The sequence below is a fragment of the Clinocottus analis genome, unplaced genomic scaffold (assembly GCF_023055335.1).
Source record: "Clinocottus analis isolate CAN_PGR_092001 unplaced genomic scaffold, fCliAna1.0.p SCAF_34, whole genome shotgun sequence".
Taxonomy (NCBI): domain Eukaryota; kingdom Metazoa; phylum Chordata; class Actinopteri; order Perciformes; family Cottidae; genus Clinocottus; species Clinocottus analis.
Window position 1 is genome coordinate 833,927 of NW_027176087.1, and position 26,140 is coordinate 860,066.

At 45.4% G+C, this 26,140-nt stretch overlaps 44 non-coding genes across 44 annotated transcripts; 3 read left to right on the forward strand and 41 right to left on the reverse strand.

Moving 5' to 3' along the window:
• Positions 1 to 149: 149 nt before the first annotated feature.
• trnad-guc (transfer RNA aspartic acid (anticodon GUC)) lies at positions 150 to 221 on the forward strand. Its single transcript has one exon. It is a non-coding gene; the product is annotated as a tRNA-Asp (tRNA).
• A 168-nt stretch (positions 222 to 389) lies between these two features.
• trnav-aac (transfer RNA valine (anticodon AAC)) lies at positions 390 to 462 on the reverse strand. The gene has a single exon. It is a non-coding gene; the product is annotated as a tRNA-Val (tRNA).
• A 593-nt stretch (positions 463 to 1,055) lies between these two features.
• Positions 1,056 to 1,126, reverse strand: trnag-gcc (transfer RNA glycine (anticodon GCC)). The gene has a single exon. It is a non-coding gene; the product is annotated as a tRNA-Gly (tRNA).
• A 342-nt stretch (positions 1,127 to 1,468) lies between these two features.
• On the reverse strand, positions 1,469 to 1,541 carry trnav-cac (transfer RNA valine (anticodon CAC)). The gene has a single exon. It is a non-coding gene; the product is annotated as a tRNA-Val (tRNA).
• A 219-nt stretch (positions 1,542 to 1,760) lies between these two features.
• On the forward strand, positions 1,761 to 1,832 carry trnad-guc (transfer RNA aspartic acid (anticodon GUC)). Its single transcript has one exon. It is a non-coding gene; the product is annotated as a tRNA-Asp (tRNA).
• A 175-nt stretch (positions 1,833 to 2,007) lies between these two features.
• Positions 2,008 to 2,080, reverse strand: trnav-aac (transfer RNA valine (anticodon AAC)). The gene has a single exon. It is a non-coding gene; the product is annotated as a tRNA-Val (tRNA).
• A 593-nt stretch (positions 2,081 to 2,673) lies between these two features.
• Positions 2,674 to 2,744, reverse strand: trnag-gcc (transfer RNA glycine (anticodon GCC)). The gene has a single exon. It is a non-coding gene; the product is annotated as a tRNA-Gly (tRNA).
• Positions 2,745 to 3,086: 342 nt separating this feature from the next.
• trnav-cac (transfer RNA valine (anticodon CAC)) lies at positions 3,087 to 3,159 on the reverse strand. The gene has a single exon. It is a non-coding gene; the product is annotated as a tRNA-Val (tRNA).
• Positions 3,160 to 3,378: 219 nt separating this feature from the next.
• On the forward strand, positions 3,379 to 3,450 carry trnad-guc (transfer RNA aspartic acid (anticodon GUC)). Its single transcript has one exon. It is a non-coding gene; the product is annotated as a tRNA-Asp (tRNA).
• Positions 3,451 to 3,618: 168 nt separating this feature from the next.
• Positions 3,619 to 3,691, reverse strand: trnav-aac (transfer RNA valine (anticodon AAC)). The gene has a single exon. It is a non-coding gene; the product is annotated as a tRNA-Val (tRNA).
• Positions 3,692 to 4,590: 899 nt separating this feature from the next.
• trnam-cau (transfer RNA methionine (anticodon CAU)) lies at positions 4,591 to 4,662 on the reverse strand. The gene has a single exon. It is a non-coding gene; the product is annotated as a tRNA-Met (tRNA).
• A 279-nt stretch (positions 4,663 to 4,941) lies between these two features.
• On the reverse strand, positions 4,942 to 5,013 carry trnam-cau (transfer RNA methionine (anticodon CAU)). The gene has a single exon. It is a non-coding gene; the product is annotated as a tRNA-Met (tRNA).
• Positions 5,014 to 5,019: 6 nt separating this feature from the next.
• Positions 5,020 to 5,092, reverse strand: trnar-ccu (transfer RNA arginine (anticodon CCU)). The gene has a single exon. It is a non-coding gene; the product is annotated as a tRNA-Arg (tRNA).
• Positions 5,093 to 5,953: 861 nt separating this feature from the next.
• trnam-cau (transfer RNA methionine (anticodon CAU)) lies at positions 5,954 to 6,025 on the reverse strand. The gene has a single exon. It is a non-coding gene; the product is annotated as a tRNA-Met (tRNA).
• Positions 6,026 to 6,304: 279 nt separating this feature from the next.
• Positions 6,305 to 6,376, reverse strand: trnam-cau (transfer RNA methionine (anticodon CAU)). Its single transcript has one exon. It is a non-coding gene; the product is annotated as a tRNA-Met (tRNA).
• A 636-nt stretch (positions 6,377 to 7,012) lies between these two features.
• On the reverse strand, positions 7,013 to 7,084 carry trnam-cau (transfer RNA methionine (anticodon CAU)). The gene has a single exon. It is a non-coding gene; the product is annotated as a tRNA-Met (tRNA).
• Positions 7,085 to 7,363: 279 nt separating this feature from the next.
• trnam-cau (transfer RNA methionine (anticodon CAU)) lies at positions 7,364 to 7,435 on the reverse strand. The gene has a single exon. It is a non-coding gene; the product is annotated as a tRNA-Met (tRNA).
• Positions 7,436 to 7,441: 6 nt separating this feature from the next.
• trnar-ccu (transfer RNA arginine (anticodon CCU)) lies at positions 7,442 to 7,514 on the reverse strand. Its single transcript has one exon. It is a non-coding gene; the product is annotated as a tRNA-Arg (tRNA).
• Positions 7,515 to 8,018: 504 nt separating this feature from the next.
• On the reverse strand, positions 8,019 to 8,090 carry trnam-cau (transfer RNA methionine (anticodon CAU)). Its single transcript has one exon. It is a non-coding gene; the product is annotated as a tRNA-Met (tRNA).
• Positions 8,091 to 8,364: 274 nt separating this feature from the next.
• Positions 8,365 to 8,436, reverse strand: trnam-cau (transfer RNA methionine (anticodon CAU)). Its single transcript has one exon. It is a non-coding gene; the product is annotated as a tRNA-Met (tRNA).
• Positions 8,437 to 9,150: 714 nt separating this feature from the next.
• On the reverse strand, positions 9,151 to 9,223 carry trnar-ccu (transfer RNA arginine (anticodon CCU)). The gene has a single exon. It is a non-coding gene; the product is annotated as a tRNA-Arg (tRNA).
• A 153-nt stretch (positions 9,224 to 9,376) lies between these two features.
• Positions 9,377 to 9,448, reverse strand: trnam-cau (transfer RNA methionine (anticodon CAU)). The gene has a single exon. It is a non-coding gene; the product is annotated as a tRNA-Met (tRNA).
• Positions 9,449 to 9,722: 274 nt separating this feature from the next.
• On the reverse strand, positions 9,723 to 9,794 carry trnam-cau (transfer RNA methionine (anticodon CAU)). Its single transcript has one exon. It is a non-coding gene; the product is annotated as a tRNA-Met (tRNA).
• A 285-nt stretch (positions 9,795 to 10,079) lies between these two features.
• On the reverse strand, positions 10,080 to 10,151 carry trnam-cau (transfer RNA methionine (anticodon CAU)). The gene has a single exon. It is a non-coding gene; the product is annotated as a tRNA-Met (tRNA).
• A 987-nt stretch (positions 10,152 to 11,138) lies between these two features.
• Positions 11,139 to 11,210, reverse strand: trnam-cau (transfer RNA methionine (anticodon CAU)). Its single transcript has one exon. It is a non-coding gene; the product is annotated as a tRNA-Met (tRNA).
• Positions 11,211 to 11,489: 279 nt separating this feature from the next.
• On the reverse strand, positions 11,490 to 11,561 carry trnam-cau (transfer RNA methionine (anticodon CAU)). Its single transcript has one exon. It is a non-coding gene; the product is annotated as a tRNA-Met (tRNA).
• Positions 11,562 to 11,846: 285 nt separating this feature from the next.
• Positions 11,847 to 11,918, reverse strand: trnam-cau (transfer RNA methionine (anticodon CAU)). The gene has a single exon. It is a non-coding gene; the product is annotated as a tRNA-Met (tRNA).
• A 2,046-nt stretch (positions 11,919 to 13,964) lies between these two features.
• trnam-cau (transfer RNA methionine (anticodon CAU)) lies at positions 13,965 to 14,036 on the reverse strand. Its single transcript has one exon. It is a non-coding gene; the product is annotated as a tRNA-Met (tRNA).
• A 357-nt stretch (positions 14,037 to 14,393) lies between these two features.
• Positions 14,394 to 14,466, reverse strand: trnar-ccu (transfer RNA arginine (anticodon CCU)). Its single transcript has one exon. It is a non-coding gene; the product is annotated as a tRNA-Arg (tRNA).
• Positions 14,467 to 14,970: 504 nt separating this feature from the next.
• On the reverse strand, positions 14,971 to 15,042 carry trnam-cau (transfer RNA methionine (anticodon CAU)). Its single transcript has one exon. It is a non-coding gene; the product is annotated as a tRNA-Met (tRNA).
• Positions 15,043 to 15,048: 6 nt separating this feature from the next.
• Positions 15,049 to 15,121, reverse strand: trnar-ccu (transfer RNA arginine (anticodon CCU)). The gene has a single exon. It is a non-coding gene; the product is annotated as a tRNA-Arg (tRNA).
• A 153-nt stretch (positions 15,122 to 15,274) lies between these two features.
• Positions 15,275 to 15,346, reverse strand: trnam-cau (transfer RNA methionine (anticodon CAU)). The gene has a single exon. It is a non-coding gene; the product is annotated as a tRNA-Met (tRNA).
• A 1,339-nt stretch (positions 15,347 to 16,685) lies between these two features.
• On the reverse strand, positions 16,686 to 16,757 carry trnam-cau (transfer RNA methionine (anticodon CAU)). Its single transcript has one exon. It is a non-coding gene; the product is annotated as a tRNA-Met (tRNA).
• Positions 16,758 to 16,763: 6 nt separating this feature from the next.
• Positions 16,764 to 16,836, reverse strand: trnar-ccu (transfer RNA arginine (anticodon CCU)). Its single transcript has one exon. It is a non-coding gene; the product is annotated as a tRNA-Arg (tRNA).
• A 153-nt stretch (positions 16,837 to 16,989) lies between these two features.
• trnam-cau (transfer RNA methionine (anticodon CAU)) lies at positions 16,990 to 17,061 on the reverse strand. Its single transcript has one exon. It is a non-coding gene; the product is annotated as a tRNA-Met (tRNA).
• Positions 17,062 to 17,340: 279 nt separating this feature from the next.
• On the reverse strand, positions 17,341 to 17,412 carry trnam-cau (transfer RNA methionine (anticodon CAU)). The gene has a single exon. It is a non-coding gene; the product is annotated as a tRNA-Met (tRNA).
• A 6-nt stretch (positions 17,413 to 17,418) lies between these two features.
• trnar-ccu (transfer RNA arginine (anticodon CCU)) lies at positions 17,419 to 17,491 on the reverse strand. Its single transcript has one exon. It is a non-coding gene; the product is annotated as a tRNA-Arg (tRNA).
• Positions 17,492 to 17,644: 153 nt separating this feature from the next.
• Positions 17,645 to 17,716, reverse strand: trnam-cau (transfer RNA methionine (anticodon CAU)). The gene has a single exon. It is a non-coding gene; the product is annotated as a tRNA-Met (tRNA).
• Positions 17,717 to 19,055: 1,339 nt separating this feature from the next.
• On the reverse strand, positions 19,056 to 19,127 carry trnam-cau (transfer RNA methionine (anticodon CAU)). Its single transcript has one exon. It is a non-coding gene; the product is annotated as a tRNA-Met (tRNA).
• A 274-nt stretch (positions 19,128 to 19,401) lies between these two features.
• trnam-cau (transfer RNA methionine (anticodon CAU)) lies at positions 19,402 to 19,473 on the reverse strand. The gene has a single exon. It is a non-coding gene; the product is annotated as a tRNA-Met (tRNA).
• Positions 19,474 to 19,479: 6 nt separating this feature from the next.
• Positions 19,480 to 19,552, reverse strand: trnar-ccu (transfer RNA arginine (anticodon CCU)). Its single transcript has one exon. It is a non-coding gene; the product is annotated as a tRNA-Arg (tRNA).
• Positions 19,553 to 19,705: 153 nt separating this feature from the next.
• Positions 19,706 to 19,777, reverse strand: trnam-cau (transfer RNA methionine (anticodon CAU)). The gene has a single exon. It is a non-coding gene; the product is annotated as a tRNA-Met (tRNA).
• Positions 19,778 to 20,491: 714 nt separating this feature from the next.
• On the reverse strand, positions 20,492 to 20,564 carry trnar-ccu (transfer RNA arginine (anticodon CCU)). The gene has a single exon. It is a non-coding gene; the product is annotated as a tRNA-Arg (tRNA).
• A 153-nt stretch (positions 20,565 to 20,717) lies between these two features.
• On the reverse strand, positions 20,718 to 20,789 carry trnam-cau (transfer RNA methionine (anticodon CAU)). Its single transcript has one exon. It is a non-coding gene; the product is annotated as a tRNA-Met (tRNA).
• Positions 20,790 to 26,140: the final 5,351 nt, after the last annotated feature.

The window sequence follows — 26,140 nt, forward strand, 5'->3', positions numbered from 1 at the left end:
GGCCAAGTGACATGATTTCCTACTGGATCCAGTCAAAGCTGCTGTCGTTGAGGGACAGTGAATGTGTAAGTAACGCAAGAGTTCCACTGTGAAACTCTTAGGCTTCCCTGTAAATGCCGACAAAGGAGCCCAAGACGTGTCTTCGGCAGTCCTCGTTAGTATAGTGGACAGTATCTCCGCTTGTCACGCGGAAGACCAGGGTTCGATTCCCTGACGGGGAGCGCTCTGCAAGCGGGACCAGCGTCCAAGCTCCCTGCGGTGACAATTGGCACCGGGAGGAGAAGACGGGCGATGTTCAAAGTCCGACGCTTTTGGGCAGTCCTTCGTCTTTTCCTGAAAAGCCCTGGACCTTGACTTTAAACGTGTGGAGTAACAAGAACAAAGAGCAGTGTTTCCGCCCAGTTTCGAACGGGGGACCTTTCGCGTGTTAGGCGAACGTGATAACCACTACACTACGGAAACAGTGGCATGCCACTTGGGGGGACACAACTGGCAGGGCAGGGCAAATGTCTCACGACACCCAGCTCTCACAGCACATGCTCGGGGTCAAAGTTGGTGAAGTCACACTGTCAATGTAGCGGTGGCCCTGGTTGTACAGTGATTTGACACTGGCGGAACAGTGACTGACACCGGGGGAACATAAGGGCTCAAGAGGCCCCTGAAGAACCAGACCCACCTCTGGAGCTCACCCCCCTCCCGCCCCCCACCTCCACCCCTCCCCCGACCTGGCCCACCATCCGACCCCGCGGACCCACACTTAAGCACACGGCCTGAGTTAAAACCCTTGTTTGGCCAATTTAGAGTGTCGCACCCCTGGTACTCTACAATCAGAGACTGACATTGGGGATACCCATTTACATTTGCGTTGAGGCCCACGCTTATTCTCCTTGCGTGGTACTCGAGAAAAAGACACAGCGGGGATACAAAGCGACGTTTGGGATACTCGCTGACATTCAAACACATCCCCGGTGTCTGGCGGTCACAATCACGTCAGTCAGCTTCACAAACGAGGCGATGTTGCCGAGGAGCCAGCCGCTAACCACAAAAGGAACGGCTGCATTGGCCGGGAATCGGACCCGGATCTCCCACGTGGCAGGTGAGAATTCTACCATTGAACCACCAATGCCCACGTTCGCGCCAATACGAGAAGGGACAGGACGTGTTCAATTGACTTTAAAACTTCCACGGTAATATTCTTTGAATTCCCTGTAAACGCCGAAAAACCAATCCAAAATGGAAGTTCCCGCCGAAGACCAGGGTTGGACTGGCCGACGGGGAGCGTTCCGCGAGCAGGACAAGAGTCAAAATGCCCCGGGCATTTAATGCACCGCATAAGGGAGCAGTGGACAGGATTCAAAGTCAAACCCTTTGGGCAAAAGGACCGGGGCAGTCCTTCTTATGGTCCAGCTTACTGAAAATTCCCCCGAGTTGAGTTTTGATGCGTGGCGTAACCAGGAACAAAGAACAGTGTTTCCGCCCAGTTTCGAACGGGGGACCTTTCGCGTGTGAGGCGAACGTGATAACCACTACACTACGGAAACTGCTGAGGAGCCCTCTTGCGCACGTGCCCGGCGAAATGCAACATTTACACTTCACCGCAAACACTTCCAAGGCCAAGTGACATGATTTCCTACTGGATCCAGTCAAAGCTGCTGTCGTTGAGGGACAGTGAATGTGTAAGTAACGCAAGAGTTCCACTGTGAAACTCTTAGGTTTCCCTGTAAATGCCGACAAAGGAGCCCAAGACGTGTCTTCGGCAGTCCTCGTTAGTATAGTGGACAGTATCTCCGCTTGTCACGCGGAAGACCAGGGTTCGATTCCCTGACGGGGAGCGCTCTGCAAGCGGGACCAGCGTCCAAGCTCCCTGCGGTGACAATTGGCACCGGGAGGAGAAGACGGGCGATGTTCAAAGTCCGACGCTTTTGGGCAGTCCTTCGTCTTTTCCTGTTTACTGAAAAGCCCTGGCCCTTGAGTTTAAACGTGTGGAGTAACAAGAACAAAGAGCAGTGTTTCCGCCCAGTTTCGAACGGGGGACCTTTCGCGTGTTAGGCGAACGTGATAACCACTACACTACGGAAACAGTGGCATGCCACTTGGGGGGACACAACTGGCAGGGCAGGGCAAATGTCTCACGACACCCAGCTCTCACAGCACATGCTCGGGGTCAAAGTTGGTGAAGTCACACTGTCAATGTAGCGGTGGCCCTGGTTGTACAGTGATTTGACACTGGCGGAACAGTGACTGACACCGGGGGAACATAAGGGCTCAAGAGGCCCCTGAAGAACCAGACCCACCTCTGGAGCTCACCCCCCTCCCGCCCCCCACCTCCACCCCTCCCCCGACCCGGCCCACCATCCGACCCCGCGGACCCACACTTAAGCACACGGCCTGAGTTAAAACCCTTGTTTGGCCAATTTAGAGTGTCGCACCCCTGGTACTCTACAATCAGAGACTGACATTGGGGATACCCATTTACATTTGCGTTGAGGCCCACGCTTATTCTCCTTGCGTGGTACTCGAGAAAAAGACACAGCGGGGATACAAAGCGACGTTTGGGATACTCGCTGACATTCAAACACATCCCCGGTGTCTGGCGGTCACAATCACGTCAGTCAGCTTCACAAACGAGGCGATGTTGCCGAGGAGCCAGCCGCTAACCACAAAAGGCACGGCTGCATTGGCCGGGAATCGGACCCGGATCTCCCACGTGGCAGGTGAGAATTCTACCATTGAACCACCAATGCCCACGTTCGCGCCAATACGAGAAGGGACAGGACGTGTTCAATTGACTTTAAAACTTCCACGGTAATATTCTTTGAATTCCCTGTAAACGCCGAAAAACCAATCCAAAATGGAAGTTCCCGCCGAAGACCAGGGTTGGACTGGCCGACGGGGAGCGTTCCGCGAGCAGGACAAGAGTCAAAATGCCCCGGGCATTTAATGCACCGCATAAGGGAGCAGTGGACAGGATTCAAAGTCAAACCCTTAGGGCAAAAGGACCGGGGCAGTCCTTCTTATGGTCCAGCTTAGTGAAAATTCCCCCGAGTCGAGTTTTGATGCGTGGCGTAACCAGGAACAAAGAACAGTGTTTCCGCCCAGTTTCGAACGGGGGACCTTTCGCGTGTGAGGCGAACGTGATAACCACTACACTACGGAAACTGCTGAGGAGCCCTCTTGCGCACGTGCCCGGCGAAATGCAACATTTACACTTCACCGCAAACACTTCCAAGGCCAAGTGACATGATTTCCTACTGGATCCAGTCAAAGCTGCTGTCGTTGAGGGACAGTGAATGTGTAAGTAACGCAAGAGTTCCACTGTGAAACTCTTAGGCTTCCCTGTAAATGCCGACAAAGGAGCCCAAGACGTGTCTTCGGCAGTCCTCGTTAGTATAGTGGACAGTATCTCCGCTTGTCACGCGGAAGACCAGGGTTCGATTCCCTGACGGGGAGCGCTCTGCAAGCGGGACCAGCGTCCAAGCTCCCTGCGGTGACAATTGGCACCGGGAGGAGAAGACGGGCGATGTTCAAAGTCCGACGCTTTTGGGCAGTCCTTCGTCTTTTCCTGAAAAGCCCTGGACCTTGACTTTAAACGTGTGGAGTAACAAGAACAAAGAGCAGTGTTTCCGCCCAGTTTCGAACGGGGGACCTTTCGCGTGTTAGGCGAACGTGATAACCACTACACTACGGAAACAGTGGCATGCCACTTGGGGGGACACAACTGGCAGGGCAGGGCAAATGTCTCACGACACCCAGCTCTCACAGCACATGCTCGGGGTCAAAGTTGGTGAAGTCACACTGTCAATGTAGCGGTGGCCCTGGTTGTACAGTGATTTGACACTGGCGGAACAGTGACTGACACCGGGGGAACATAAGGGCTCAAGAGGACCCGTTGAAACCCGGTTAGCAGAGGATGGTTTCGATCCATCGACCTCTGGGTTATGGGCCCAGCACGCTGCCGCTGCGCCACTCTGCTGTTTTTCAGTCTTTCTGGGACTCGAACCTGCAAGGATCAACACAAGAAAATGCAGGCAATGAACAGAAGGCAAGAAATCATGGAGAAAACTCACTGAAAGCAATTGCATGATTCTTGAAGCCATTGCAGATCATTAATTTCTGGTTGATGAATTTAAGAATCCATTTTGAGAAACTACAATTAGCTTCTGAATTTGGTCTTTCGACCCGGTTTCAAGTTGGAATACAGCTGAGGTTGCACATCTGCCATCTAAACCCGGTTAGCAAGGGATGGTTTCGATCCATCGACCTCTGGGTTATGGGCCCAGCACGCTTCCGCTGCGCCACTCTGCTGTTTTTTAGTCTTTCTGGGACTCGAACCTGCAAGGAACAACTCAAGAAAACACAGGCAATCAAAAGAAGGCAAGAAATCATGGAGAAAACATGGCAAAGAAACTCACTGAAAGCAATTGCATTGGTATTGATGTGATTCTTGAAGCCATTGCAGATCATTAATTTCTGGTTGATGAATTCGAGAATCCATTTTGGGAAACTACAATTATCTTCTGAATTGGGTCTTTTGACCCGGTTTCAAGTTAGAATGCAGCTGAGGTTGCACATCTGCTGTCAAAAACGGGTTAGCAGAGGATGGTTTCGATCCATCGACCTCTGGGTTATGGGCCCAGCACGCTTCCGCTGCGCCACTCTGCTGTTTTTTAGTCTTTCTGGGACTCGAACCTGCAAGGATCAACTCAAGAAAATGCAGGCAATCAACAGAAGGCAAGAAATCATGGAAAGGCAACTCACTGAAAGCAATTGCATTGGTATTGATGTGATGTGATTCTTGAAGCCATTGCAGATCATTAATTTCTGGTTGATGAATTGAATAATCCATTTTGAGAAACTACAATTATCTTCTGAATTGGGTCTTTTGACCCGGTTTCAAGTTAGAATACAGCTGAGGTTGAACATCTGCTGTCAAAACCCGGTTAGCAGAGGATGGTTTCGATCCATCGACCTCTGGGTTATGGGCCCAGCACGCTTCCGCTGCGCCACTCTGCTGTTAACCACCCCAGATGGGACTCGAACCCACAATCCCTGGCTTAGGAGGCCAGTGCCTTATCCATTAGGCCACTGGGGCTACAATGTGGCAAGCCACAGAGGCCCGGTACGCATCTGGTTGATGAATTCAATAAGCAACTTGAGAAACTTCAATTATCTTTTCAATTGAAGACCCGGTTTCAAGTTAGAATACAGTTGAGGTTGCACATCTGCCGTCAAAACCTTGTTCTGTTAGCAGAGGATGGTTTCGATCCATCGACCTCTGGGTTATGGGCCCAGCACGCTTCCGCTGCGCCGCTCTGCTGTTTTTTAGTCTTTCTGGGACTCGAACCTGCAAGGAACAACTCAAGAAAACACAGGCAATCAAAAGAAGGCAAGAAATTTTGGAGAAAACATGACAAAGCAACTCACTGAAAGCAATTGCATTGATGTGATTCTTGAAGCCATTGCAGATCATTAATTTCTGGTTGATGAATTCAATAATCCATTTTGAGAAACTACAATTATCTTCTGAATTGGGTCTTTCGACCCGGTTTCAAGTTAGAATACAGCTGAGGTTGCACATCTGCCGTCTAAACCCGGTTAGCAGGGGATGGTTTCGAGCCATCGACCTCTGGGTTATGGGCCCAGCACGCTTCCGCTGCGCCACTTTGCTGTTTTATATTCTTTCTGGGACTCGAACCTGCAAGGAACAACTCAAGAAAACACAGGCAATCAAAAGAAGGCAAGAAATCATGGAGAAAACATGGCAAAGAAACTCACTGAAAGCAATTGCATTGGTATTGATGTGATTCTTGAAGCCATTGCAGATCATTAATTTCTGGTTGATGAATTCGAGAATCCATTTTGGGAAACTACAATTATCTTCTGAATTGGGTCTTTTGACCCGGTTTCAAGTTAGAATGCAGCTGAGGTTGCACATCTGCTGTCAAAAACGGGTTAGCAGAGGATGGTTTCGATCCATCGACCTCTGGGTTATGGGCCCAGCACGCTTCCGCTGCGCCACTCTGCTGTTTTTTAGTCTTTCTGGGACTCGAACCTGCAAGGATCAACTCAAGAAAATGCAGGCAATCAACAGAAGGCAAGAAATCATGGAAAGGCAACTCACTGAAAGCAATTGCATTGGTATTGATGTGATGTGATTCTTGAAGCCATTGCAGATCATTAATTTCTGGTTGATGAATTGAATAATCCATTTTGAGAAACTACAATTATCTTCTGAATTGGGTCTTTTGACCCGGTTTCAAGTTAGAATACAGCTGAGGTTGAACATCTGCTGTCAAAACCCGGTTAGCAGAGGATGGTTTCGATCCATCGACCTCTGGGTTATGGGCCCAGCACGCTTCCGCTGCGCCACTCTGCTGTTTTTTAGTTTTTCTGGGACTCGAACCTGCAAGGAACAACTCAAGAAAACACAGGCAATCAAAAGAAGGCAAGAAATTTTGGAGAAAATATGACAAAGCAACTCACTGAAAGCAATTGCATTGATGTGATTCTTGAAGCCATTGCAGATCAATAATTTCTGGTTGATGAATTTAAGAATCCATTTTGAGAAATTACAATTATCTTCTGAATTGGGTCTTTTGACCCGGTTTCAAGTTAGAATACAGGTGAGGTTGCACATCTGCCGTCTAAACCCGGTTAGCAGGGGATGGTTTCGAGCCATCGACCTCTGGGTTATGGGCCCAGCACGCTTCCGCTGCGCCACTTTGCTGTTTTATATTCTTTCTGGGACTCGAACCTGCAAGGAACAACTCAAGAAAACACAGGCAATCAAAAGAAGGCAAGAAATCATGGAGAAAACATGGCAAAGAAACTCACTGAAAGCAATTGCATTGGTATTGATGTGATTCTTGAAGCCATTGCAGATCATTAATTTCTGGTTGATGAATTCGAGAATCCATTTTGGGAAACTACAATTATCTTCTGAATTGGGTCTTTTGACCCGGTTTCAAGTTAGAATGCAGCTGAGGTTGCACATCTGCTGTCAAAAACGGGTTAGCAGAGGATGGTTTCGATCCATCGACCTCTGGGTTATGGGCCCAGCACGCTTCCGCTGCGCCACTCTGCTGTTTTTTAGTCTTTCTGGGACTCGAACCTGCAAGGATCAACTCAAGAAAATGCAGGCAATCAACAGAAGGCAAGAAATCATGGAAAGGCAACTCACTGAAAGCAATTGCATTGGTATTGATGTGATGTGATTCTTGAAGCCATTGCAGATCATTAATTTCTGGTTGATGAATTGAATAATCCATTTTGAGAAACTACAATTATCTTCTGAATTGGGTCTTTTGACCCGGTTTCAAGTTAGAATACAGCTGAGGTTGAACATCTGCTGTCAAAACCCAGTTAGCAGAGGATGGTTTCGATCCATCGACCTCTGGGTTATGGGCCCAGCACGCTTCCGCTGCGCCACTCTGCTGTTAACCACCCCAGATGGGACTTGAACCCACAATCCCTGGCTTAGGAGGCCAGTGCCTTATCCATTAGGCCACTGGGGCTACAATGTGGCAAGCCACAGAGGCCCGGTACGCATCTGGTTGATGAATTCAATAAGCAACTTGAGAAACTTCAATTATCTTTTCAATTGAAGACCCGGTTTCAAGTTAGAATACAGTTGAGGTTGCACATCTGCCGTCAAAACCTTGTTCTGTTAGCAGAGGATGGTTTCGATCCATCGACCTCTGGGTTATGGGCCCAGCACGCTTCCGCTGCGCCGCTCTGCTGTTTTTTAGTCTTTCTGGGACGCGAACCTTCAAGGAACAACTCAAGAAAACACAGGCAATCAAAAGAAGGCAAGAAATTTTGGAGAAAACATGACAAAGCAACTCACTGAAAGCAATTGCATTGATGTGATTCTTGAAGCCATTGCAGATCATTAATTTCTGGTTGATGAATTCAAGAATCTATTTTGAGAAACTACAATTAACTTCTGAATTGGGTCTTTCGACCCGGTTTCAAGTTAGAATGCAGCGGAGGTTGCACATCTGCTGTCAAAAACTGGTTAGCAGAGGATGGTTTCGATCCATCGACCTCTGGGTTATGGGCCCAGCACGCTTCCGCTGCGCCACTCTGCTGTTTTTTAGTCTTTCTGGGACTCGAACCTGCAAGGATCAACTCAAGAAAATGCAGGCAATCAACAGAAGGCAAGAAATCATAGAAAGGCAACTCACTGAAAGCAATTGCATTGGTATTGATGTGATTCTTGAAGCCATTGCAGATCATTAATTTCTGGTTGATGAATTGAATAATCCATTTTGAGAAACTACAATTATCTTCTGAATTGGGTCTTCTGACCCGGTTTCAAGTTGGAATACAGCTGAGGTTGCACATCTGCCATCTAAACCCGGTTAGCAGAGGATGGTTTCGATCCATCGACCTCTGGGTTATGGGCCCAGCACGCTTCCGCTGCGCCACTCTGCTGTTTTTTAGTCTTTCTGGGACTCGAACCTGCAAGGATCAACTCAAGAAAATGCAGGCAATCAAAAGAAGGCAAGAAATTTTGGAGAAAACATGACAAAGCAACTCACTGAAAGCAATTGCATTGATGTGATTCTTGAAGCCATTGCAGATCATTAATTTCTGGTTGATGAATTTAAGAATCCATTTTGAGAAACTACAATTAGCTTCTGAATTTGGTCTTTCGACCCGGTTTCAAGTTGGAATACAGCTGAGGTTGCACATCTGCCATCTAAACCCGGTTAGCAAGGGATGGTTTCGATCCATCGACCTCTGGGTTATGGGCCCAGCACGCTTCCGCTGCGCCACTCTGCTGTTTTTTAGTCTTTCTGGGACTCGAACCTGCAAGGATCAACTCAAGAAAATGCAGGCAATCAAAAGAAGGCAAGAAATTTTGGAGAAAACATGACAAAGCAACTCACTGAAAGCAATTGCATTGGTATTGATGTGATTCTTGAAGCCATTGCAGATCATTAATTTCTGGTTGATGAATTCGAGAATCCATTTTGAGAAACTACAATTATCTTCTGAATTGGGTCTTTTGACCCGGTTTCAAGTTACAATACAGCTGAGGTTGCACATCTGCCGTCTAAACCCGGTTAGCAGAGGATGGTTTCGATCCATCGACCTCTGGGTTATGGGCCCAGCACGCTTCTGCTGCGCCACTCTGCTGTTAACCACCCCAGATGGGACTCGAACCCAAAATCCCTGGCTTAGGAGGCCAGTGCCTTATCCATTAGGCCACTGGGGCTACAATGTGGCAAGCCACAGAGGCCCGGTACGCATCTGGTTGATGAATTCAATAAGCAACTTGAGAAACTTCAATTATCTTTTCAATTGAAGACCCGGTTTCAAGTTAGAATACAGTTGAGGTTGCACATCTGCCGTCAAAACCTTGTTCTGTTAGCAGAGGATGGTTTCGATCCATCGACCTCTGGGTTATGGGCCCAGCACGCTTCCGCTGCGCCACTCTGCTGTTTTTTAGTCTTTCTGGGACTCGAACCTGCAAGGATCAACTCAAGAAAACACAGGCAATCAAAAGAAGGCAAGAAATCATGGAAAGGCAACTCACTGAAAGCAATTGCATTGGTATTGATGTGATTCTTGAAGCCATTGCAGATCATTAATTTCTGGTTGATGAATTCAAGAATCCATTTTGAGAAACTACAATTATCTTCTGAATTGGGTCTTTCGACCCGGTTTCAAGCTAGAATACAGCTGAGGTTGCACATCTGCCGTCTAAACCCAGTTAGCAGAGGATGGTTTCGATCCATCGACCTCTGGGTTATGGGCCCAGCACGCTTCCGCTGCGCCACTCTGCTGTTTTTCAGTCTTTCTGGGACTCGAACCTGCAAGGAACAACTCAAGAAAACACAGGCAATCAAAAGAAGGCAAGACATCATGGAGAAAACATGGCAAAGAAACTCACTGAAAGCAATTGCATTGGTATTGATGTGATTCTTGAAGCCATTGCAGATCATTAATTTCTGGTTGATGAATTCAAGAATCCATTTTGAGAAACTACAATTAACTTCTGAATTGGGTCTTTCGACCCGGTTTCAAGATAGAATGCAGCGGAGGTTGCACATCTGCTGTCAAAAACGGGTTAGCAGAGGATGGTTTCGATCCATCGACCTCTGGGTTATGGGCCCAGCACGCTTCCGCTGCGCCACTCTGCTGTTTTTTAGTCTTTCTGGGACTCGAACCTGCAAGGATCAACTCAAGAAAATGCAGGCAATCAAAAGAAGGCAAGAAATTTTGGAGAAAACATGACAAAGCAACTCACTGAAAGCAATTGCATTGATGTGATTCTTGAAGCCATTGCAGATCAATAATTTCTGGTTGATGAATTTAAGAATCCATTTTGAGAAACTACAATTATCTTCTGAATTTGGTCTTTCGACCCGGTTTCAAGTTGGAATACAGCTGAGGTTGCACATCTGCCATCTAAACCCGGTTAGCAGGGGATGGTTTCGATCCATCGACCTCTGGGTTATGGGCCCAGCACGCTTCCGCTGCGCCACTCTGCTGTTTTTTAGTCTTTCTGGGACTCGAACCTGCAAGGAACAACTCAAGAAAACACAGGCAATCAAAAGAAGGCAAGAAATTTTGGAGAAAACATGACAAAGCAACTCACTGAAAGCAATTGCATTGATGTGATTCTTGAAGCCATTGCAGATCATTAATTTCTGGTTGATGAATTCAATAATCCATTTTGAGAAACTACAATTATCTTCTGAATTGGGTCTTTCGACCCGGTTTCAAGTTAGAATACAGCTGAGGTTGCACATCTGCCGTCTAAACCCGGTTAGCAGAGGATGGTTTCGAGCCATCGACCTCTGGGTTATGGGCCCAGCACGCTTCCGCTGCGCCACTTTGCTGTTTTATATTCTTTCTGGGACTCGAACCTGCAAGGAACAACTCAAGAAAACACAGGCAATCAAAAGAAGGCAAGAAATCATGGAGAAAACATGGCAAAGAAACTCACTGAAAGCAATTGCATTGGTATTGATGTGATTCTTGAAGCCATTGCAGATCATTAATTTCTGGTTGATGAATTCGAGAATCCATTTTGAGAAACTACAATTATCTTCTGAATTGGGTCTTTCGACCCGGTTTCAAGTTAGAATGCAGCTGAGGTTGCACATCTGCTGTCAAAAACGGGTTAGCAGAGGATGGTTTCGATCCATCGACCTCTGGGTTATGGGCCCAGCACGCTTCCGCTGCGCCACTCTGCTGTTTTTTAGTCTTTCTGGGACTCGAACCTGCAAGGATCAACTCAAGAAAATGCAGGCAATCAACAGAAGGCAAGAAATCATGGAAAGGCAACTCACTGAAAGCAATTGCATTGGTATTGATGTGATGTGATTCTTGAAGCCATTGCAGATCATTAATTTCTGGTTGATGAATTGAATAATCCATTTTGAGAAACTACAATTATCTTCTGAATTGGGTCTTTTGACCCGGTTTCAAGTTAGAATACAGCTGAGGATGCACATCTGCCGTCTAAACCCAGTTAGCAGAGGATGGTTTCGATCCATCGACCTCTGGGTTATGGGCCCAGCACGCTTCCGCTGCGCCACTCTGCTGTTTTTTAGTCTTTCTGGGACTCGAACCTGCAAGGAACAACTCAAGAAAACACAGGCAATCAAAAGAAGGCAAGACATCATGGAGAAAACATGGCAAAGAAACTCACTGAAAGCAATTGCATTGGTATTGATGTGATTCTTGAAGCCATTGCAGATCATTAATTTCTGGTTGATGAATTCAAGAATCCATTTTGAGAAACTACAATTAACTTCTGAATTGGGTCTTTCGACCCGGTTTCAAGATAGAATGCAGCGGAGGTTGCACATCTGCTGTCAAAAACGGGTTAGCAGAGGATGGTTTCGATCCATCGACCTCTGGGTTATGGGCCCAGCACGCTTCCGCTGCGCCACTCTGCTGTTTTTTAGTCTTTCTGGGACTCGAACCTGCAAGGAACAACTCAAGAAAACACAGGCAATCAAAAGAAGGCAAGAAATTTTGGAGAAAACATGACAAAGCAACTCACTGAAAGCAATTGCATTGATGTGATTCTTGAAGCCATTGCAGATCAATAATTTCTGGTTGATGAATTTAAGAATCCATTTTGAGAAACTACAATTATCTTCTGAATTTGGTCTTTCGACCCGGTTTCAAGTTGGAATACAGCTGAGGTTGCACATCTGCCATCTAAACCCGGTTAGCAGGGGATGGTTTCGATCCATCGACCTCTGGGTTATGGGCCCAGCACGCTTCCGCTGCGCCACTCTGCTGTTTTTTAGTCTTTCTGGGACTCGAACCTGCAAGGAACAACTCAAGAAAACACAGGCAATCAAAAGAAGGCAAGAAATTTTGGAGAAAACATGACAAAGCAACTCACTGAAAGCAATTGCATTGATGTGATTCTTGAAGCCATTGCAGATCATTAATTTCTGGTTGATGAATTCAATAATCCATTTTGAGAAACTACAATTATCTTCTGAATTGGGTCTTTCGACCCGGTTTCAAGTTAGAATACAGCTGAGGTTGCACATCTGCCGTCTAAACCCGGTTAGCAGAGGATGGTTTCGAGCCATCGACCTCTGGGTTATGGGCCCAGCACGCTTCCGCTGCGCCACTTTGCTGTTTTATATTCTTTCTGGGACTCGAACCTGCAAGGAACAACTCAAGAAAACACAGGCAATCAAAAGAAGGCAAGACATCATGGAGAAAACATGGCAAAGAAACTCACTGAAAGCAATTGCATTGGTATTGATGTGATTCTTGAAGCCATTGCAGATCATTAATTTCTGGTTGATGAATTCAAGAATCCATTTTGAGAAACTACAATTAACTTCTGAATTGGGTCTTTCGACCCGGTTTCAAGATAGAATGCAGCGGAGGTTGCACATCTGCTGTCAAAAACGGGTTAGCAGAGGATGGTTTCGATCCATCGACCTCTGGGTTATGGGCCCAGCACGCTTCCGCTGCGCCACTCTTCTGTTTTTTAGTCTTTCTGGGACTCGAACCTGCAAGGATCAACTCAAGAAAATGCAGGCAATCAAAAGAAGGCAAGAAATTTTGGAGAAAACATGACAAAGCAACTCACTGAAAGCAATTGCATTGATGTGATTCTTGAAGCCATTGCAGATCAATAATTTCTGGTTGATGAATTTAAGAATCCATTTTGAGAAACTACAATTATCTTCTGAATTTGGTCTTTCGACCCGGTTTCAAGTTGGAATACAGCTGAGGTTGCACATCTGCCATCTAAACCCGGTTAGCAGGGGATGGTTTCGATCCATCGACCTCTGGGTTATGGGCCCAGCACGCTTCCGCTGCGCCACTCTGCTGTTTTTTAGTCTTTCTGGGACTCGAACCTGCAAGGAACAACTCAAGAAAACACAGGCAATCAAAAGAAGGCAAGAAATTTTGGAGAAAACATGACAAAGCAACTCACTGAAAGCAATTGCATTGATGTGATTCTTGAAGCCATTGCAGATCATTAATTTCTGGTTGATGAATTCAATAATCCATTTTGAGAAACTACAATTATCTTCTGAATTGGGTCTTTCGACCCGGTTTCAAGTTAGAATACAGCTGAGGTTGCACATCTGCCGTCTAAACCCGGTTAGCAGAGGATGGTTTCGAGCCATCGACCTCTGGGTTATGGGCCCAGCACGCTTCCGCTGCGCCACTTTGCTGTTTTATATTCTTTCTGGGACTCGAACCTGCAAGGAACAACTCAAGAAAACACAGGCAATCAAAAGAAGGCAAGAAATCATGGAGAAAACATGGCAAAGAAACTCACTGAAAGCAATTGCATCGGTATTGATGTGATTCTTGAAGCCATTGCAGATCATTAATTTCTGGTTGATGAATTCGAGAATCCATTTTGAGAAACTACAATTATCTTCTGAATTGGGTCTTTCGACCCGGTTTCAAGTTAGAATGCAGCTGAGGTTGCACATCTGCTGTCAAAAACGGGTTAGCAGAGGATGGTTTCGATCCATCGACCTCTGGGTTATGGGCCCAGCACGCTTCCGCTGCGCCACTCTGCTGTTTTTTAGTCTTTCTGGGACTCGAACCTGCAAGGATCAACTCAAGAAAATGCAGGCAATCAACAGAAGGCAAGAAATCATGGAAAGGCAACTCACTGAAAGCAATTGCATTGGTATTGATGTGATGTGATTCTTGAAGCCATTGCAGATCATTAATTTCTGGTTGATGAATTGAATAATCCATTTTGAGAAACTACAATTATCTTCTGAATTGGGTCTTTTGACCCGGTTTCAAGTTAGAATACAGCTGAGGTTGAACATCTGCTGTCAAAACCCGGTTAGCAGAGGATGGTTTCGATCCATCGACCTCTGGGTTATGGGCACAGCACGCTTCCGCTGTGCCACTCTGCTGTTAACCACCCCAGATGGGACTCGAACCCACAATCCCTGGCTTAGGAGGCCAGTGCCTTATCCATTAGGCCACTGGGGCTACAATGTGGCAAGCCACAGAGGCCCGGTACACATCTGGTGGATGAATTCAATAAGCAACTTGAGAAACTTCAATTATCTTTTCAATTGAAGACCCGGTTTCAAGTTAGAATACAGTTGAGGTTGCACATCTGCCGTCAAAACCTTGTTCTGTTAGCAGAGGATGGTTTCGATCCATCGACCTCTGGGTTATGGGCCCAGCACGCTGCCGCTGCGCCACTCTGCTGTTTTTTAGTCTTTCTGGGACTCGAACCTGCAAGGATCAACTCAAGAAAATGCAGGCAATCAAAAGAAGGCAAGAAATTTTGGAGAAAACATGACAAAGCAACTCACTGAAAGCAATTGCATTGATGTGATTCTTGAAGCCATTGCAGATCATTAATTTCTGGTTGATGAATTCAATAATCCATTTTGAGAAACTACAATTATCTAATGAATTGGGTCTTTCGACCCGGTTTCAAGTTACAATACAGCTGAGGTTGCACATCTGCCGTCTAAACCCGGTTAGCAGAGGATGGTTTCGATCCATCGACCTCTGGGTTATGGGCCCAGCACGCTTCCGCTGCGCCACTCTGCTGTTAACCACCCCAGATGGGACTCGAACCCACAATCCCTGGCTTAGGAGGCCAGTGCCTTATCCATTAGGCCACTGGGGCTACAATGTGGCAAGCCACAGAGGCCCGGTACGCATCTGGTTGATGAATTCAATAAGCAACTTGAGAAACTTCAATTATCTTTTCAATTGAAGACCCGGTTTCAAGTTAGAATACAGTTGAGGTTGCACATCTGCCGTCAAAACCTTGTTCTGTTAGCAGAGGATGGTTTCGATCCATCGACCTCTGGGTTATGGGCCCAGCACGCTTCCGCTGCGCCACTCTGCTGTTTTTTAGTCTTTCTGGGACTCGAACCTGCAAGGATCAACTCAAGAAAATGCAGGCAATCAAAAGAAGGCAAGAAATTTTGGAGAAAACATGACAAAGCAACTCACTGAAAGCAATTGCATTGATGTGATTCTTGAAGCCATTGCAGATCATTAATTTCTGGTTGATGAATTTAAGAATCCATTTTGAGAAACTACAATTAGCTTCTGAATTTGGTCTTTCGACCCGGTTTCAAGTTGGAATACAGCTGAGGTTGCACATCTGCCGTCTAAACCCGGTTAGCAGGGGATGGTTTCGAGCCATCGACCTCTGGGTTATGGGCCCAGCACGCTTCCGCTGCGCCACTTTGCTGTTTTATATTCTTTCTGGGACTCGAACCTGCAAGGAACAACTCAAGAAAACACAGGCAATCAAAAGAAGGCAAGAAATCATGGAGAAAACATGGCAAAGAAACTCACTGAAAGCAATTGCATTGGTATTGATGTGATTCTTGAAGCCATTGCAGATCATTAATTTCTGGTTGATGAATTCGAGAATCCATTTTGAGAAACTACAATTATCTTCTGAATTGGGTCTTTCGACCCGGTTTCAAGTGAGAATGCAGCTGAGGTTGCACATCTGCCATCTAAACCCGGTTAGCAGGGGATGGTTTCGATCCATCGACCTCTGGGTTATGGGCCCAGCACGCTTCCGCTGCGCCACTCTGCTATTTTTTAGTCTTTCTGGGACTCGAACCTGCAAGGATCAACTCAAGAAAATGCAGGCAATCAACAGAAGGCAAGAAATCATGGAAAGGCAACTCACTGAAAGCAATTGCATTGGTATTGATGTGATTCTTGAAGCCATTGCAGATCATTAATTTCTGGTTGATGAATTCAATAATCCATTTTGAGAAACTACAATTATCTTCTGAATTGGGTCTTTCGACCCGGTTTCAAGTTAGAATACAGCTGAGGTTGCACATCTGCCGTCTAAACCCGGTTAGCAGGGGATGGTTTCGAGCCATCGACCTCGGGGTTATGGGCCCAGCACGCTTCCGCTGCGCCACTCTGCTGTTTTATATTCTTTCTGGGACTCGAACCTGCAAGGAACAACTCAAGAAAACACAGGCAATCAAAAGAAGGCAAGAAATCATGGAGAAAACATGGCAAAGAAACTCACTGAAAGCAATTGCATTGGTATTGATGTGATTCTTGAAGCCATTGCAGATCATTAATTTCTGGTTGATGAATTCGAGAATCCATTTTGGGAAACTACAATTATCTTCTGAATTGGGTCTTTTGACCCGGTTTCAAGTTAGAATGCAGCTGAGGTTGCACATCTGCTGTCAAAAACGGGTTAGCAGAGGATGGTTTCGATCCATCGACCTCTGGGTTATGGGCCCAGCACGCTTCCGCTGCGCCACTCTGCTGTTAACCACCCCAGATGGGACTCGAACCCACAATCCCTGGCTTAGGAGGCCAGTGCCTTATCCATTAGGCCACTGGGGCTACAATGTGGCAAGCCACAGAGGCCCGGTACGCATCTGGTGGATGAATTCAATAAGCAACTTGAGAAACTTCAATTATCTTTTCAATTGAAGACCCGGTTTCAAGTTAGAATACAGTTGAGGTTGCACATCTGCCGTCAAAACCTTGTTCTGTTAGCAGAGGATGGTTTCGATCCATCGACCTCTGGGTTATGGGCCCAGCACGCTTCCGCTGCGCCACTCTGCTGTTTTTTAGTCTTTCTGGGACTCGAACCTGCAAGGATCAACTCAAGAAAATGCAGGCAATCAAAAGAAGGCAAGAAATTTTGGAGAAAACATGACAAAGCAACTCACTGAAAGCAATTGCATTGATGTGATTCTTGAAGCCATTGCAGATCATTAATTTCTGGTTGATGAATTCAATAATCCATTTTGAGAAACTACAATTATCTTCTGAATTGGGTCTTTTGACCCGGTTTCAAGTTACAATACAGCTGAGGTTGCACATCTGCCGTCTAAACCCGGTTAGCAGAGGATGGTTTCGATCCATCGACCTCTGGGTTATGGGCCCAGCACGCTTCCGCTGCGCCACTCTGCTGTTAACCACCCCAGATGGGACTCGAACCCACAATCCCTGGCTTAGGAGGCCAGTGCCTTATCCATTAGGCCACTGGGGCTACAATGTGGCAAGCCACAGAGGCCCGGTACGCATCTGGTTGATGAATTCAATAAGCAACTTGAGAAACTTCAATTATCTTTTCAATTGAAGACCCGGTTTCAAGTTAGAATACAGTTGAGGTTGCACATCTGCCGTCAAAACCTTGTTCTGTTAGCAGAGGATGGTTTCGATCCATCGACCTCTGGGTTATGGGCCCAGCACGCTTCCGCTGCGCCACTCTGCTGTTTTTTAGTCTTTCTGGGACTCGAACCTGCAAGGATCAACTCAAGAAAATGCAGGCAATCAAAAGAAGGCAAGAAATTTTGGAGAAAACATGACAAAGCAACTCACTGAAAGCAATTGCATTGATGTGATTCTTGAAGCCATTGCAGATCATTAATTTCTGGTTGATGAATTTAAGAATCCATTTTGAGAAACTACAATTAGCTTCTGAATTTGGTCTTTCGACCCGGTTTCAAGTTGGAATACAGCTGAGGTTGCACATCTGCCATCTAAACCCGGTTAGCAGGGGATGGTTTCGAGCCATCGACCTCTGGGTTATGGGCCCAGCACGCTTCCGCTGCGCCACTTTGCTGTTTTATATTCTTTCTGGGACTCGAACCTGCAAGGAACAACTCAAGAAAACACAGGCAATCAAAAGAAGGCAAGAAATCATGGAGAAAACATGGCAAAGAAACTCACTGAAAGCAATTGCATTGGTATTGATGTGATTCTTGAAGCCATTGCAGATCATTAATTTCTGGTTGATGAATTCGAGAATCCATTTTGAGAAACTACAATTATCTTCTGAATTGGGTCTTTTGACCCGGTTTCAAGTGAGAATGCAGCTGAGGTTGCACATCTGCCATCTAAACCCGGTTAGCAGGGGATGGTTTCGATCCATCGACCTCTGGGTTATGGGCCCAGCACGCTTCCGCTGCGCCACTCTGCTATTTTTTAGTCTTTCTGGGACTCGAACCTGCAAGGATCAACTCAAGAAAATGCAGGCAATCAACAGAAGGCAAGAAATCATGGAAAGGCAACTCACTGAAAGCAATTGCATTGGTATTGATGTGATTCTTGAAGCCATTGCAGATCATTAATTTCTGGTTGATGAATTCAATAATCCATTTTGAGAAACTACAATTATCTTCTGAATTGGGTCTTTCGACCCGGTTTCAAGTTAGAATACAGCTGAGGTTGCACATCTGCCGTCTAAACCCGGTTAGCAGGGGATGGTTTCGAGCCATCGACCTCTGGGTTATGGGCCCAGCACGCTTCCGCTGCGCCACTCTGCTGTTTTATATTCTTTCTGGGACTCGAACCTGCAAGGAACAACTCAAGAAAACACAGGCAATCAAAAGAAGGCAAGAAATCATGGAGAAAACATGGCAAAGAAACTCACTGAAAGCAATTGCATTGGTATTGATGTGATTCTTGAAGCCATTGCAGATCATTAATTTCTGGTTGATGAATTCGAGAATCCATTTTGGGAAACTACAATTATCTTCTGAATTGGGTCTTTTGACCCGGTTTCAAGTTAGAATGCAGCTGAGGTTGCACATCTGCTGTCAAAAACGGGTTAGCAGAGGATGGTTTCGATCCATCGACCTCTGGGTTATGGGCCCAGCACGCTTCCGCTGCGCCACTCTGCTGTTTTTTAGTCTTTCTGGGACTCGAACCTGCAAGGATCAACTCAAGAAAATGCAGGCAATCAACAGAAGGCAAGAAATCATGGAAAGGCAACTCACTGAAAGCAATTGCATTGGTATTGATGTGATTCTTGAAGCCATTGCAGATCATTAATTTCTGGTTGATGAATTGAATAATCCATTTTGAGAAACTACAATTATCTTCTGAATTGGGTCTTTTGACCTGGTTTCAAGTTAGAATACAGCTGAGGTTGAACATCTGCTGTCAAAACCCGGTTAGCAGAGGATGGTTTCGATCCATCGACCTCTGGGTTATGGGCCCAGCACGCTTCCGCTGCGCCACTCTGCTGTTAACCACCCCAGATGGGACTCGAACCCACAATCCCTGGCTTAGGAGGCCAGTGCCTTATCCATTAGGCCACTGGGGCTACAATGTGGCAAGCCACAGAGGCCCGGTACGCATCTGGTTGATGAATTCAATAAGCAACTTGAGAAACTTCAATTATCTTTTCAATTGAAGACCCGGTTTCAAGTTAGAATACAGTTGAGGTTGCACATCTGCCGTCAAAACCCTGTTCTGTTAGCAGAGGATGGTTTCGATCCATCGACCTCTGGGTTATGGGCCCAGCACGCTTCCGCTGCGCCACTCTGCTGTTTTTTAGTCTTTCTGGGACTCGAACCTGCAAGGAACAACTCAAGAAAACACAGGCAATCAAAAGAAGGCAAGAAATTTTGGAGAAAACATGACAAAGCAACTCACTGAAAGCAATTGCATTGATGTGATTCTTGAAGCCATTGCAGATCATTAATTTCTGGTTGATGAATTCAAGAATCCATTTTGAGAAACTACAATTAACTTCTGAATTGGGTCTTTCGACCCGGTTTCAAGTTAGAATGCAGCGGAGGTTGCACATCTGCTGTCAAAAACTGGTTAGCAGAGGATGGTTTCGAGCCATCGACCTCTGGGTTATGGGCCCAGCACGCTTCCGCTGCGCCACTTTGCTGTTTTTTATTCTTTCTGGGACTCGAACCTGCAAGGAACAACTCAAGAAAACACAGGCAATCAAAAGAAGGCAAGAAATCATGGAGAAAACATGGCAAAGAAACTCACTGAAAGCAATTGCATTGGTATTGATGTGATTCTTGAAGCCATTGCAGATCATTAATTTCTGGTTGATGAATTCGAGAATCCATTTTGAGAAACTACAATTATCTTCTGAATTGGGTCTTTTGACCCGGTTTCAAGTTGGAATACAGCTGAGGTTGCACATCTGCCGTCTAAACCCGGTTAGCAGAGGATGGTTTTGATCCATCGACCTCTGGGTTATGGGCCCAGCACGCTTCCGCTGCGCCACTCTGCTGTTAACCACCCCAGATGGGACTCGAACCCACAATCCCTGGCTTAGGAGGCCAGTGCCTTATCCATTAGGCCACTGGGGCTACAATGTGGCAAGCCACAGAGGCCCGGTACGCATCTGGTTGATGAATTCAATAAGCAACTTGAGAAACTTCAATTTTCTGTTGAATCGAAGACGCGGTTTCAAGCTAGAATACAGTTGAGGTTGCACATCTGCCGTCAAAACCCTGTTCTGTTAGCAGAGGATGGTTTCGATCCATCGACCTCTGGGTTATGGGCCCAGCACGCTTCCGCTGCGCCACTCTGCTGTTTTTTAGTCTTTCTGGGACTCGAACCTGCAAGGAACAACTCAAGAAAACACAGGCAATCAAAAGAAGACAAGAAATCATGGAGAAAACATGGCAAAGAAACTCACTGAAAGCAAATGCATTGGTGTTGATGTGATTCTTGAAGCCATTGCAGATCATTAATTTCTGGTTGATGAATTGAATAATCCATTTTGAGAAACTACAATTATCTTCAAACTACAATTATCTTTTGACCCGGTTTCAAGTTAGAATACAGCTGAGGATGCACATCTGCCGTCAAAACCCGGTTAGCAGAGGATGGTTTCGATCCATCGACCTCTGGGTTATGGGCCCAGCACGACTCACTTCTGCGGTGCTCCATGAGAACAGAAACCACAGAACAATACCGTCAGGTGTGGTAGTGCAGCAAACTCAAATGCACGCTCACGCAGCAGGTTTTCAATTTTCGAGAAAGATGGCAAACGGAGAGCAAAAGTGAAGCTACATCCCTCTACTAATCGTGCATGATATTAATAGGAGTACAGCAACTGCAAATGGCTGATTTGATAATGGTGAGAAGAGGCCCTTGCCGAAGGTACATGGAGACTTTAATTCTGACCACCAATATGTTGTTGCATTTTGCCATTGTACCGCAAAGGTCTCGACGAACAGTCTGGATGAAGAGCAGAAACAAAGTCTTCTGGGAGAGATATGTGTTGACCTTATTTGATGGCGAGGACTGGAAAGCGAACTTTGGCATGATTTGAAGATCTTTCCACAAGTTGTGTGGGATTATGGAAGGAGTCATGAAGCCCGCGGAGGTGACTGTTCGTGGACCAATACCGCTCGAAATGAGGGTAGCCATTGTTCTCTAAAAGCTAGCCAGTTGTGCCAAATACAGAGTTGTTGCCAACCAGTTCGGCGTCCACAAATCGACTGTGAAGAAGACGGTGTACCAGTTCTGTAATGGAATGGTTACGTCCGCCTTGGGACACTTCATCAAGGTGCCCATGGCAGAAGGAGCCATCGGAATAGCCACCAGATTCGAACAGAAGTTCAACATCACCCAAATCATCGGGTGCATCGATAGAACCCGCATTCCAGTTTTACCTCCAAGTGATGGCTACAAAGACTTTGTAAATTGCAAAGGATGGCCCTCGTATGTCCTCCAAGGCGTAGTGGATGACATGTATCAGTGAGTTTGGGCCAAATACATGTAGTTGTCTGCTCTCTGCAACGTGAATGCTTACTAACTGGTATGTTCTCTTTAAGCTTCTGGGGCATCAGCTGTAAGATGCCTGGGTGTGCTCATGACGCCAACGTGCTGAGGCAATCAACGTTGTTCAGCCAGGCACACTTGTTACCAAAAGTAAGTCCAACTGTACTCTCAAGACATATTAATGTATGGATGAAATCAATAAGATCAATAAATGAGTTAAGCTACTGAAAGTTATTCATGCAGGAACTAGTGGAGCTACTACCAAGCTATTGAGATTTCTAGTATGTTACAAGCTTAAGGTAGTATGATGTTTTATAGAGGCTTTATTAAGTTTTTATGTATATTATGTTTTATTTATGCTGGGCCACTTAGTAAGCAATGTGAATGGGCCATTTAGTAAACAAGTCCAACACTGGTAATCATTTTGTTTCTCCTCCCAGGAACCAAGAGAAATCAATGGTGTCTCAATCGGCCACTTCCTATTGGGAGATCCAGCGTATCCTCTTATGGACCGGATCATGAAAGGTTACACCCATTCCCCAAACATCACTCCTGAGCAAGAGTCCTTCAATGTCTACTTAAGCTCTGCAAGGACCACAGTGGAGATTGAGTTTGGGAGACTGAAGTCACGCTGGAGAGTTTTGATGAAGCGTAGTGACTTGCACTTTTCATTTGCCCCTAAAGTGATTGCTACCTGTTGTGCATTGCACAAATTCTGTGAGAATGAGAAGGAAGTTGTGAATCTCAACTGGTCAGTGGAAGCGGCTACACTTGCATCGAACCTGCCACATCCAGGAGGCCGTGCCAACAATCACGCAGACAAAACAAATGGACAGAGAATAAGAGCCGCCTTCAAAGATTACCAGAGTGCAAACTTCCCCCTGCGCAGACCAGACCTTTAGACATCTTGGTATTCATCACATAATTCCCAGTTTTTTTTAGGTTTATAAATACAATTCTTGTACAGTTCAGGTGTGTGCTTCATTCCACAAATAAAGAAACACTCACAGAAGTTTTAGTTAAGTGTGTTATTTATAAGAAATATTCAGAGAAGTAAAACAAGGCATAAAAGCAAACAAGAATAAACAAGGTATAAAAGCACACAAGTATAAAAAGGTATAAAAGCACGCAAGTATAAAAGGTGTTGTAAAATTGTGCCATATGAACGGTAAGGTGCTTTTCAGGCGGTAGTGCAAATAAGGCCGTGTATATGGACAGTGCTTTTATGGACAAGAGAAGACATGGCAATATTATAACATCTACTGAGAAAATGGAGATTGGAAAGAACAATACATATAGTTTAAAGTAAGGTCTGTGCAGGTTGAGTCCACAGTGTTAAGTGACATGTGCTTAATGAGAGAACAATAACTATTAGAGTTTAAAAGTGAGGTTTGTGCAGGTCGAGTCCAAGGTGCAAAATTGCTGAATATGCTGAAAGTGCTGAATGAGCTGAATTCAGCTGATGGTAGTGGGAGGTAGATGGGAATCCATGATCATAATAAGCATCTTGCGGTGGTTGATGCTGATGTGGTGCTGGTGGAGGTTGAATGTTATCAATTCTCTGCATCAGCCTTTCAACCATATTGTCAGTGCGGAGGATGCTGGCGATCAACTGTTCCTCCCGGGCCTCACTTCTTGCCATGTCCGCCTTCCACTCTTGAGTCATGACTTGCATCTGGCTCACGAGCACATCAACGTCTCTCATTCGCATTTTTTGGGTCCTTGTCCCATAACTCTCAGAGGTGTCAGGTAATTTTCTCGATTTCATATAATTTCTTAAATTCACTTCTTAAAGTCACTTGCATATGATACATATGAAGCAGTGGAATATATAAATAAAATTATAAACACATGTAAATAAATGTCTGAAACCAAATGTATTATTGTATGACGGGGATGATGAGCCGTGGCTGGCTTTGCGGCCTGCTGCACTACAAAAACAGCCCTTCTAGAAAGAAGCAAAAACATCTTATATTCAATCAAATCATCCTATATCAAGCAAAAGAATCTGCCAATGGGGTAAGCTGTTTTTGCTTAACAAGATTTCTCAAAATAAGCCTAAAATTCTTGGCTCTGAAAGACTAAAATAAGACTTTTAAACTAGACAGGAAATCTTAAATTAAGCTAAATTCCAACAAAAAGGACTCTCCTGACCAGGAGTCAAACCTCTGATCTTCAGATTCATGGACAGGTATCTTAACCACTGAGCCATTGTCACATGTATATCGCAGAAGAACAATAGAATATCACTCAGTTGCCGATGCTGCAGTGTATTGCATGTTCAGTGTTTTAGGATGCAATTGAGTCAATGGTCTCATCATTTTGGCCATTTTTCATTTGATTTTGTTTATGGGCCGTGCAGTTTTCTTTCAGCATGATTATTTGTATTATGTTGTGTGTTGTATAGACCAGTCTGCTGTCATCTTAATACACTGCCTGGCCAAAAACAAAGTGTCCAGATGCATTTAACTACTACTGCCTACTGTACCAGCCTGTGGGGGCAGTGCTATGATCTGTGGTTGATGCAGTTGCTCAGGTCTATGTTCAGCAACGACCAGGTTATTCCATCGAGAGTGGTTCAGGGAGTATGAGACATCATTTTCACACATGGAGTCCAGACATTAACCCCATTGAGAATCTTTGGGATGTGCTGGAGAAGGCTTTGTGCAGCGGTCAGACTCTACCATCATCAATACAAGATCTTGGTGAGAAATAATGCAACACTGGATGGAATTAAACCGTGTGCAGTAACCAAAGCTAAACGCGGTCCAACCAAATATTAGTATGACCTTTTTTTTGGTGCCAACTTCTTTTTTGGCCAGGCAGTGTATGTTAGACATGAAGCAGCAGGTTCTGCCCTGCAATGAAAACAATAATATTAATAATTTAAAAAAAAAAGAAAAATACTTTAATTGTTCTTGTTTCATGGCATTCTTAAATTGAGAAGTTCTGCAAACAGTCTTACTCTTAAAATAAGACAAATAATCTTGCCACTGCTCTGGGTTTTATTGTAAAACCTTTTTATACTCTGTTTCTGGTTCATTCTTGCTCAAAATTAGCTGTTATATATTAACAAGAAAAAGTAAGCTATACTTTCTTAAAATATGATAATTTTTCTAAGCACATTTTTTTTGACAAGATTCACATTTTTTGGGGCTAAAAATAAGACTTATTTTCTTGATACAAGGCTTTCTTACTTTCTTAAAATTCCTTTTTTGCAGTATGGTGATCTGCAGAGACGGACTGTACAAGTCTACAGACCATTTTTAACCCTTTGACACAGAACATAGGTCGAAATAGACTCAACAGAGTTTTAATTGTAAATATCTTTGCAATAAATGTATTTCACCATTCAAATTCCTTAATTAACTTGTTTTTGATCATCACCAATTCTTAGTTATATTTGATCCAGTACTACAACAACACAAAATCAGGACTGAACATAATGGATCAGATGGTTCGCACTTACTCATGCAAGCGGGAACACGGAGGTGGCCCATGGTGCTCTGGTGCAATGTGCTGGATGTTGCCACCCTCAATGCCTACACTAACTTCATTGCACAACACCCTGATTACATGGGTGAAGTGACCAATGCACAGCGGCAATTCATCGAGAAGCACGGTAAAGAGCTTGTCATGCCACATATAAAGAGGCGCATGGAGTGCATGCCCCACCTCCAAACGCATATTATAGAGACAGTGGGAAGATGTGGGTTATAAAAAAAAAATGCTGCCGCCATCTAGCCACATTAGGGACATTGTCACACGGGTACCTGTAGCTGTGCAGAGAGTGGCAAATGCTCTGAACATTGCACAGCGGGACGGTAGGGAGCCCTGGACTTGACAGACCAGCACCCGAATGTAGCTGTGCTCGCTGTCATGGCCACAATGCTAGTTTTCCTCAGGTTGGCCACCGTGGGCGTCTACATAGCTCCTCTAGACGTCCTCTATTCCTCTGAACAAGCTTTACCATCCGCTCATCAACCTATGGGAGGTTGAAGGGGAGAAGGACAAAGACAGCATCGCAGAGGGAAAACCCTCTCCTGTGGACACCACGAGCAGTTATTGCATGTGGTGAGGACTCAGTCAGGAGGCCCAGCTGCATCTCCAGCAGCACAAAATAGTCATGACAATAGTTTAAGACTATTGTCAT